The sequence below is a fragment of the Cupressus sempervirens genome, chromosome 10, assembly GCF_028749045.1.
Source record: "Cupressus sempervirens isolate cs-2001-9-10 chromosome 10, ASM2874904v1, whole genome shotgun sequence".
In the NCBI taxonomy this organism is placed as follows: domain Eukaryota; kingdom Viridiplantae; phylum Streptophyta; class Pinopsida; order Cupressales; family Cupressaceae; genus Cupressus; species Cupressus sempervirens.
This window is the reverse complement of record NC_143127.1, coordinates 274,522,484-274,534,607: the sequence shown is the minus strand read 5'-3', so window position 1 is coordinate 274,534,607 and position 12,124 is coordinate 274,522,484.

The window sequence follows — 12,124 nt, the reverse complement described above, 5'->3', positions numbered from 1 at the left end:
GCCCTATGAGTTGAAGAGAAGCTGAGTAAAAGGTTTGAAGGAAGACAAAGAGGGTGCGGTCAAGGAGGAAGGGGAAGTGGTAGATCATCTGGAGGCCGCAATGAAACTCAAAAGAAAAATGAAGATGAGGGTACTAGCAGGAACCAGAGGAATGAGAGTTTCAACCGCTCTCGTGATCAAGACTTTGGAAATCAAACAGGAAGAGGTAGAGGACGTGGACAAGGAAGAGGAGGCTTTCGTGGTACTTGTTTCCATTGCAATGAAAAAGGTCATCGAGCCTTTGAATGCCCTCAATGACAAGGAAGGACAGATAGGAGAGCTGAGGGCCAAGCTAGGGTTGCTCATATGGATGAGGATGCACAATCATCACATTCAGAGGATGCAAAAAGAGGGGAGACCTTGGTAAATGAAAGAGTCCTACTAAGTGGTGAGAATGAACTAGGAAAACGGAGGATTTTGTTCCATACTAGATGCAAGTGTGAGGATAAATGTTGTGATGTGATCATTGATGGTGGTAGCATTGATAACTTGGTATCAGAAGAAATGGTCTCTAAGCTGAAGCTCAAGAGGGAGAAACATCCCTAGCCCTATCGGATTTCTTGGGTAAAAGATGATCATAAGGTCCTGGTAAGTGAACAATGTTTAGTAAAATTCAAAATTGGGAGTTACCATGATGAAGTTATCTGTGATGTTATTTCGATGGATGTTTGCCATCTATTGTTGGGTAGACCATGGTAGTTTGATAGAAATGCAATACATGATGGACATGCAAACACATACTCTCTAACAAAGAATGGAGTTCGCCACAAATTGAAGCCCATGAAAAAGGAAGGTGAAAAGGTATGTAGGAGTGCTAGGATTTGTCTTTTTGATGGAAGGAAGTTTTTAGATGGCATGAAACACCAGCGTATGTGCTATGCTTTGATTCCTAGGAAAGATAAAGAAGGTAGTAGTGAAATACCATTTGAAGTTTTAGATCTACTAGGGGAATTTGGAGATATTATCTCTGATAATGTTCCAGATGGATTGCCACCAGTAAGGCAAATCAGTCATCAGATAGATCTGATTCCAGGAGCTAGTTTTCCTAACAAGGCTGCTCACAGGATGACTCCTACTGAAACAGAGGAGCTAAATAGACAGGTTCAAGAGCTGTTGAGGAAGGGCTTGATTCGAGAGAGCCTGAGTCCATGTGTAGTACCTGTAGTACTTGCACCAAAGAAGGATGGAGAGTGGAGGATTTGTAAAGATTCTCAAGCTATAAATAGGATAACCATCAAGTACCAGTTTCCTTTACCAAGGATGGATGATCTTATGGACTGCTTGAGTGGAGCTTAGTACTTCACAAAGATAGATTTGAAGAGTGGCTATCATTAGATACGGATTCGAGAAGGAGATGAGTGGAAAATAGCCTTCAAGACCAAGGAGGGTCTTTATGAGTGGTTAGTCATGCCCTTTGGATTGACGAACGCCCCAAGCACCTTCATGCGGCTCATGAATGAGGTACTTAAGAAGTTCTTGGGAAAATTTGTTATTGTCTATTTGGATGATATTTTAATGAAGAGCATTTATTGCATATTTGTAGTGTCCTTGAAAGGCTAAGGGAAGAGAAACTGTTAATTAATCTAAATAAGCGTGTCTTTGCAAAAAGGGAGTTAGTCTATTTGGGATTTGTTATATCACCTGAAGGTCTCAAAATGGATCCAGAGAAGGTAAAAGCCATCTTGGAATGGCCTACTCCAAGGTCTGCTACTGAGGTAAGATCATTTCATGGTCTGGTTAGTATTTACAGGAAGTTTATTAAGAATTTCAGTGGCATATGTGCACCTCTAACTGATACAATAAGAGGGGATAGAAAAGAGTTCAAATGGACTGCAGCAGCTGCGAGAAGTTTTGAATTGCTGAAGAAGAAGGTGACTGAACAGCCTGTGTTGGCACTTCCAAATTTTAGAAAAGTATTCCAGGAGGATTGTGATGCTAGTGGTAGCGCTATTGGGGCTGTATTAAGCCAAGAAGGTAAGCCTATTGCATATTTTAGTGAAAAATTGAATGATGCAAAGAAGAAGTATTCTGTTTATGATCAAGAGTTCTATGCAATAGTTCAAGCCTTAAAGAAATGGAGGCATTATTTATTGCCAAAAGAATTTGTTTTGTATACTGATCATCAGGCATTACAATACCTAAATAGCCAAAGTAAATTGAATCAAAGGCATATGAAGTGGGTAGAATTCTTGCAGAGTTATACATTTGTGTTGAAGCATAGAAGTTGAAAATCTAACAGGGTTGCAGATGCACTAAGTAGGAGACAGTTGTTGCTTACAACAATGCAGGTTGAAGTAGTTGGGTTTGATGAACTCAAGAATTTGTACCCTGAGGATCCTGATTTTGTTGAAGCATGGAAAGCTTGTAAAGAACCTATTGCTGTAGATAGAACCAAGTGCTTAGACTATTTGATTCAGGATGGCATGTTGTTCAAAGGTAGTCAATTGTGCATTCCAAGGAGTTCCATGAGGGAAAATCTGATTAAGGAGAAACACAGTGGAGGGATGGCAGGACATTTTGGTCGGGATAAGACCATTGCCATTCTTAGAGAACATTATTTTTGGCCTCAAATTACACAGGATGTGAAGAAGTTTTTACAGAGTTGCCAGGTTTGTCAAGTTGCCAAGGGGTTTAGTCAAAATACTGGCCTACATCAGCCGTTGCCTGTTCCATCAAGGCCATGGGAGGACATAAGTATGGATTTTGTTCTTGGATTGCCAAGGACACAAAGCGGTAATGACTCAGTATTCGTGGTGGTTGATAGGTTCTCCAAAATGGCACATTTCATTCCATGCCACAAAACTCATGATGCTGTCCATATTGTAGACTTGTTTTTCAAAGAGGTGGTAAGACTACATGGTCTTCCAAGGAGTATAGTTTCTGACCGAGATACTAAATTTGTGGGGTATTTCTGGAGGACATTGTCGAAGAAGTTGAGAACAGACTTGAAATTCAGTTCCACGCATCACCCACAGACTGATGGCCAAACAGAAGTGGTAAATAGAAGTTTGGGCAATTTGCTGAGATGTTTAGTTGGAGATAAGCCCAAGGGATGGGATTTGATTCTACCACAGGCAGAGTTTGCTTATAATAACTCTGTAAATAGGAGTATTGGAAAATCCCCATTTCAAATTGTATATGGGAATAGCCCAAGGACTGCACTAGAATTGAGGAAGATAGAACAAGGGGAGAGGACAAGTGCTAAAGCTGAGGAATTTGCTGAACACATCAAGCGTCTACATGAGGAGGTTCAAGCACACATTATCAAGATGAATCAAGAGTATAAAGCTAGGGCTGATCAAAGGAGAGGACATAAGGAATTCCAAGTAGGGGATCTAGTCATGGTGCACTTACGAAAAGAAATATTTCCAGTTGGTACTTACAACAAGCTAAAAATGAAGAAATTTGGCCCCTGCAAAGTTTTGAAGAAACATAACTCATGAAATGCATATGAGGTGGAGCTGCCAGATGGTATTCACATTTCTCCCATTTTCAACATTGCAGATTTAACAGAGTATCATGATGATGGTGCAGATGAGGAGCTGGTTTTAGAGCCATGTCCAATTCCTGCTTCTAAGAAGGAGGAGATAGAAGACATTCTAGATCATTGTGTGGGTAGGAGTACCAAAAATAGGCAGTATGAAGAGTATTTGGTCAAATGGAAAGGACGACCAATCGAGGACTCAACTTGGATTTCAGCAGCTGAGGTTTCCCATTTGGGATTTCCTCTACCATCCATAAAGTGATAGGGTCACTTTTCAATCTACCCTGGGTGTCTGATGCAGGAGCATCCAGAGGTATAAGGGCAATCTTGTGTCACCCAAAAAAAAAAATGTACTTAGACTTAGTTTCTGTTTTATGTCTTTACATTTTTGGATACCCATTTGGCTCAAATAAAGGTTCCAACTCTCATAGTTCAACTATCAGTGCATTTGAAAATCCTAAAAAAATAGGAGCATGTATTTGGGCCATCATTTTGGTAAACTAGAAGGTGTGAATTGGCCAAATGAATGTAATCATGATTTAGAGCATTCCAAAAAAAGAATCAGGTCAATAGGCCCCACGGTTTGAAAGTTATTGCAGTTTTTCGGGTTTTGGGGACCTCCTAAGAATGCTTCAAAGTCAGGTTTGGGGCATTAAATGACCTCAAAAAGGGTCAAAAAATGGGGGATGAGTGAAGCTAGTCCATAGGTCTATAGAGCACTTCGAGAGCTTTCCAAAAATGTAAATGGTTTGTCAATCGGAGCTACAGTTTAAAAGTTATGCCTCCCAGAAGTTTGGCTACCGTTTCTAGAATCTTCTAGATTTGCACCGACTTCTAATGCAACTTCTGGAACCTTCTATTTTGTCGGTGGATGCCTACTAGCACTTTCTAGAATGTACTCCTAGTCGTTAACCCTCCGGGGTCTATTTAAGGAGATTTTTGGCACTATAAAAGGCAGTTCGGAGTGGAGTTTGAGAGGAGGTGCTATAAGGAGAAATATTCTCCAGATTTATGCTATTGTAAGCCCTTAGGGCATGTTCTAAAGTTTATTTTCTCTGTACTATTTGTACTGGCTTATTTTCTCAGTTAATATAATTTCCCTTTTCTGTTGTGTCCATTCTGTGCTTGGGTTGTGTCGTCATCATATAAGAATCACAAGACCAAGGTAGATCATCAAGCATGAAATATTATGTCCCAAAGGTGAATTAGAAGAAAAGAAGTGGGGTGAAAGTAAATAGAAGATAGAAGTTTGGAAGATATGAAAAGAAACAAAAAGATAAAGCCCCAAAATCAATCAAATTTTTAAGATAGAAATTTTGATTGAGATCATGAAAGAAGATAAGGAAATGAAGATAAAAAAAATTCCACAGCTGATTAAAAGTCCATAATAAAGATGAAGGGAGTGTTGGAATTATAGATGGAGTAATTGAGAGGGGGGGTGAATCAGTTACCACAAAAAAAAATCCATAGATCCCTTAGATGTCTTAAATAACTAGTTACTACTATCACTCAATAGCCACATAGAAAAATGTTGTAACTCAGTAGATGAACTATGTATTAAGTTATTACTGATCTTTAAGAATTCACAATTATTAATGTGCATGCAAAATTAAATCACATGAGCACAAGAGACACCAAATTTAATTTGGAAACCCAATATGGGAAAAACCACCAAGTAACTAGCTACTAATTTTCACTCTTCTGAAGTGAGCCCTATTAGGAGCCAACTTTGTTAAAGGTTACAAAACACATTGTTAGGTGTGACCCTATTAGAGGACTTAAACACCCTACTATAAGTGGCCTTGTTAGAGGACTTTAGAACAATTCAATAGAATTGTCCACCTCATTAGAGGATTTACAAAATGGCTGCTAAACTAACTTTGTTAAGAGATTTAGAATTCATTGCTACAATTGTAAGAAAGTAACAATGAGTGACCTAAATTGAGATGCAATTGAACTTTGTTGATATAGATATCTATTATGGTTCAATAGATCCTCACTAATTTAATTCTTTCTTCAAAAATTTCTTGCACTTCCTCTTCACAATCAACTTACTTGCATGTTCCTTCATTACAATTAGAATCCACAACTTGACATTTTATTTATACATTAAAAATTGTCAAGTCAGCTTATTTACAAGTTACATTTACCAATAAATAATACATCAGTTGGCTATAGACATTACATGAAACAAATAAACTATAATTCTCAAAACAATTAAATCCTTCATTGGCTGACCCTGCTTGGTAAACATTGCTCCAGAAATGATTTCTAGTGTTAACCAACTAAAGCTCGGTAAACACTATGAACTTTGTAAAAATTTTTTGGAGACTGAGTGAACTTGATAAGAACTGATTTTCTTTTGCTAACCTTGTGAGCTCAGTAGAAACTAACTTTCCTTTGTTAACCTTGGGAGCTCAATTAGCACTAACCTCTATCTCAAAATCCTTTGATGCCTAAGTGAGCTTGATAAAAGCTATCTACATAGTGAAGAATTTGGGAATGCTCCATAGACTCTGTAATTCTCTTTTCTGACCTTGTAAACTTGGTAGACTCTATCTTTTGCTTTGCTAACCAACTAAGCTCGGTAGACTCTGTCTGATAATTAATATGACATTTTTGTAACATCAAAGAAAAAATACAATTAAACAATTTTATCCAATAATATCCCTCTTTGGCATTGATGGAAGCACAACATGTCATAGTAGAATGAAATTTGAAAATAAGTCTTTTTAGAACATTTCTCCCTCTTAGATTATATTCCACAAAATTCTCAAATACAGTAATCTCCATCTGTGAAGGAATTACATAATCAGCAAACTATCCACAAACAAATAAATTTTTTAGAAAGCTTATGATAGTATAGTATTCCTTTTTGACAACACATGCCAAAGATAACACAAGCCAAATAAGTAGCAATGTACCTTAAGTACTGATTCATATGCAATGTTCTCATGATTATGCTGCATCAACTGATAGATATTCAACTTGTTACTTGTTGATATATCACTAAAACTTCATTTTAGTGAGTTTTAGATAGGGGAATGACCCCTAACTTACCTCTTAGATACAAGAATGCATCCTTAGGTAAAGGCTTGGTGAATATGTTAGCAATTTATTCCTTTGTATGGAGATATTCCAACTTGATCTTCTTATCCTACACCAATTCTTTGATAAAATGCTATTTTATTGCAATGTGCTTGATTTTTGAATGCATCATTGGATTTTTAGATATGTTAATTGCACTTGTATTGTCACAAAACATAACAACTGGTTCTTTGATTCCCACTTTCATGCCTTCCAATAATTGCTTAAACCAAACAATATTAGAATAGTTTACTATTATTGCAACACACTCTACTTTAGCTATAGATTGGGATGTACAATTTTTCTTTTTACTTGTCCAAGAAACCAAGATCTTTCCAAGAAAGGAAGCTCCTCCACTTGTAGTCTTTCTGTCATCAATGTTTCCTGCCCAATTTGCATCAATAAACACTTTCAAATTTAGATTACCTCCAAATTTGTACCATAATCCATAATCTTCAATGCCTTTCAAGTATCTCATGATACTTTTGATTTCTATCATTTGATTTTCTCTTAGTTTTGTTGAAAATCTTGCTACAATACCAATTACAAGAGCAATATCTAGCCTTGTATAAACCACATACTGTAACTTTCTAATCATAGATCTATAAAATGTTTGATCTACCTCCTTTGATTCATCATCCTTGGTAAGTTTCACTCTAGTACACATAGAAGTCCCAACTGATTTATAGTCTTCCATACCAAACTTTTTCAGTATCTCCTTGATGTATTTAGACTAAGTGATGTAGATGCCATTCTTACTCTACTGAATTTGAAGACTAACAAAGAATTTGATCTCACCAAACTTTGAAATCTCAAATTCCTTGTTCATTTGTCCTAATTTTTTTTTGTAAAGATCATCATTTCCTGTGAACAAAGTATCATCTACATATATTTCTGCCAAAACAATTTTGTTATCTAGTCCTTCCTTGATATACAAGCTATTGTTATCATTAGTTCTCTAAAAACCAATATGAATAAGATAGTTATGCAATCTTTTATACCATGCTCTAGGGGCTTGTTTCAGACCATACAATCCTTTGTGTAATTTTTAGATGATGTCCTTCTTGTCTAGATCAAAAAAACCTTCAAGCTACTCAATTTAGACTTCTTCTTCTAGTATACCATTGAGAAATGCAAATTTGATATCCATCTGATAAACCTTAAATCTTTTATATGCAACATATGCAAGTAGGGTCCTAACATCTTCCAATCTTGCAATAGGAGCAAAAGTCTCTCCATAGTCTATTCCTTCTTCTTGAGAGTATCCTTTGCATACCAGTCTAGCTTTGTTCCTTGACACCTTACCATCTTCATTCAACTTATTTCTAAATACCCACTTAGTTCCAATCACATTTTTATCTTTAAGCCTGGGTACAAGAGTCCATATTTTTTTTTCCTCTATCTTCTCTATCTCTTCATTCATAGCCTCAATCCAACTTTCATTTTCTAATGCATCTTTGACACTTCTAGGTTCAAAATTAGCAAGTAAACAAGTACCTTTCAAGTTACTTCTTGTCATAGTACCTTCAAATTTGTCTCCAATGATCTAATCTAGTGTATGATGTCTCCTGACATACTTTGCTAATATAGGTTCCTTTCCTTTTGAATGCATTGCACTATCATCCTCTTGCACTTCAACTTTAGGTTTTGGCTATTCTGTCTACTACTCAGGTTCTTTAGACTCAGTAGGAATTAGCTCGATAGCATCAAAATGTGACTCAATTTCTTTCAACTTGGTTTGAACTTCTTGCAACTTGGTTACTGAAGACTTGGGAGTAGAAGATTCATGATTGATAGGTGTATCTGGCACTATATCAGGTTCAATGAAAACAAATCTCCTATAATATTTTGGTTCCCTTTTTATTTCTTCTTTAGTTCTTTCTACAAACTCATTAACTTTCACATGTGCACTTTCTATGACTTTGTGAGTAGACAAATTCAAACATCTATATACTTTACTTTTGCAAGAATATTTCAAAAATATTCTTGCATCACTATTCACATCAAATTTACCTTTTTTAGATGCTTTCAAGATGTAACATTTTCTTTCAAATACTTTTAGGTAACTTACATTAGGTTTATAGCCATACCATAACTCATAAGGGGTTTTGAATGAGTCATTCTTTAGTTGTACTCAATTCAAGGTATGAACTATAGTGTTGATAGCTTCCTTCTAGTATTTGATAGTAATGTTCTTTTCAATCATTAAGGTTCTTGCATAGCCCATGATAGATCTGTTCCTCCTTTTAGCTATTCCATTTTGTTTAGGAGTTCTAGGGGTTGATACCTATATTTTGATTCCCCTTTTAATGCAAAAGTTATTGAACTCATGGGAGATGAATTCACCACCTCTATCTGACCTCAAACATTTCAGTGTTTTTCTTATTTATTTTTCTATTGTGGCCAAGTACCACTTGAACTTCTCAAAATCTTATGATTTCTCTGTTAGGTACATGATAGTCATCATTCTAGAGTAATCATCAACAAAAAGAATGAAGAACTTTTTTCTAGTATAGCTTTCAATTCCAATAGGGCCACACAAATCAATATGCACAATTTCTAAAACTTCAAACTAATAGTTTGTACTTTTGAAGCTAGTTTTTCCCATCTTATCGATCTGACAATTTTTGCATAGACCAACCTCTGGTTTCTTTATACTAGTAATGCCTCTTACCTTTTTGAATTTTTTTATTTTCACAAAGTTATCAAAGTTCACATGACACAACCTTCTATGCCATAACAAACTTTCTTCAACTTGAGCAATAAAGCATGAACATTCACCAAGTTCAAGATAGAACAAGTTACCTTTTCTTTGAATGCCTAATCCAATCAACTTTTCTTTGTCATCTAGCAGTCTTTCCTTACCATGCATGACTTCTACTTGCAATCCATTATTGAGTAATTTTGCCACACTTAATAGATTGTGTTTTAGTCCTTCTACCCAATATGCATTATCGCATACAAGCTCTTTGGTTAGTGAGATTCTTCCTCTTCCTTTTATGCAACAAGTTTCATTATTACCAAACCTCACACTACCACCATCATAGTCTTCAAAATGTTCAAACTTAGTTTTATCACCAATCATATGATGAGAGCAACCACTATCTATAATCCATGTATCATTTTTTCTCACATGAGAGATAAGTTCCATTTCCTCATCATTATCAAAATCATCTTTTATAGCAATATAAACAATTTCATCTTCTTCTTCATCATAATCATTAGAATCCTTAGCCATGAAACATGTTTTCTTACCTTTTTCCTTGAATGATTTGAACTCTTTCTTGCCATTGCACTTGTGACCTTTCTTCTCATCCCATTTCTACTTATTTGGGCACCTAGCAGCAATATGTCCAATTTCTTCACATGAAAAAAAAATTAGAGGAACCTTACCTTTTTATTTCCCTCTCCCTCTAGAATATTTTCTTACAAGCAGAGCTTCAACCACCTCAGGATCACTATCTGAACTCTATTCAAATTCTTCTCCACTTTCTAACTAAGAATCCTTTATCTTCTTTCCTTTCTCCTTAAGTGAAAGCTTGGCTTCAAATGCTATTTCAATGTTATTGGAAGCTAGAACTTAGTTATCATAGTTATCTAGCTCAAATATAGTCAATCTTACAACTATGGCCTCTAAATTTATCTTATGATTTGCTTCACATCTTCTTTCTTGAATTGTAAAAACTCTAATTGCATAAATAGGCAGTAATGTTTTAAGAACTTTACTTACAACTGTTTCCTCCTCAATGTCTCCTCTAGAAGCCTTGATTACACTGACAACTACTTTGACTCTTTCAACATACTCAAAAATGTTTTCATCCTCTCTCAGCCTCATCTAATCAAATTTTCCTCTTAAACTTTCTACTTTGGCTCTTCTCACATTATCATCACCTCCATACATATCTTTTAGCTTGTTCCACATTTCAAAGGTAGTTGTGCAATTTTTGAAATCATCAAATTCTTCATAGCTTAGGGCAGATGCAATATCTATCATCATGGTGTTATGAGTCTTCTTCTTAGAAATTTCATTAGCAGATAGTGTGCCAGAAGGTGTTACATATGCTTGATCAAGATATTTCAATCTTGAATCTCTAATGGAAGCCAAATGGAGTCTCATGAGACCTTGCCATGATGAAAAGTTATCCCTGTTAAGCCTTGGAGTTTCCCTCTTGTAAGACATCTTGATCTTTAGCTTAGATCTTTAAAAAATTTCCTGCAAGCACCAAAAGTTCTAATACCAATTATTCCACAGATCCCTTAGATGTCTTAAATAACTAGTCACTATTGTCACTCAGTAGCCACATAGAAAAATGATGTAACTTGGTAGATGAACTATGTATTAAGTTATTACTGATCTTTAAGCATTCAAAATTATTAACATGCATGCAAAAGTAAATAACATGAACATAAGAGACACTAGATTTAATGTGAAAAACCAATATGGGAAAAACCACCAAGTAACTAGCTACCAATTTTCACTCTTCTGAAGTGAGCCCTATTAGGAGCCAACCCTATTAAAGGTTACACAACACACTGTTAGGTGTGATGCTATTAGAGGATTTAAACACCCTGCTAGGAGTGGCCTTGCTAGAGGACTTTAGAAAATTTCAATAGAACTGTCCACCTTGTTAGAAGATTTACAAAATTGTTGCTAAACCAACTTTATTAAGAGATTTAGAATTCACTGCTACAATTGTGAGAAAGTAAAATGAGTGACTTGAATGAGATGCAACTAAACTTTGTTGATATAGATCTCTATTCTACTTCAATAGATCCTCACTGATCAAATACAATTCTGCTACTCCTCAAGGATATCTGATACTTTTTCAAAAATTTCTCACAGTTCCTCTTCACAATCAACTTACTTGCATGCTCCTTCATTACAATTAAAATCCATAACTTGACCTTTTATTTATACATTACAAATTGTCAAGTTGGCTTATTTACAAGTTACATTTACCAATAAACAATACATCAATTGGCTATAAACATTACATGAAATAAATAAACTATATTCTCCAAAATAATAAAATCCTTCATTGGCTGACCCTGCTCGATAAACACTACTCTAGAAATGATTTCTAGTGTTAATCAAGTGAAGCTTGGTAAACACTGCAAACTCTATAAAAATCTTTTGGAGACTGAGTGAACTCGATAAGAATTGATTTTCCTTTGCTAACCTTGTGAGCTTGGTAGAAACTAACTTTTCTTTGTTAACCTTGGGAGCTCAATTAACACTAACCTCTATCTTAGAATCCTTTGATGCTCGAGTGAGCTTGATAGAAACTGTCTTCATAGTGAAGAATTTAGGAACACTCAATAGACTTTGTAATTCTCTTTACTGACCTTCTAAACTCGGTAGATTCTATCTTTTTCTTTGCTGACTAACTGAGCTCGGTAGACTCTGTCTGATAACTGATATGACATTTGTGTAACATCAAAGACAACACACAATTAAACAATTGTATCCAATAGGGAGAACCCTCTCAAGCTCATAATGCAGCCTAAAAGAAC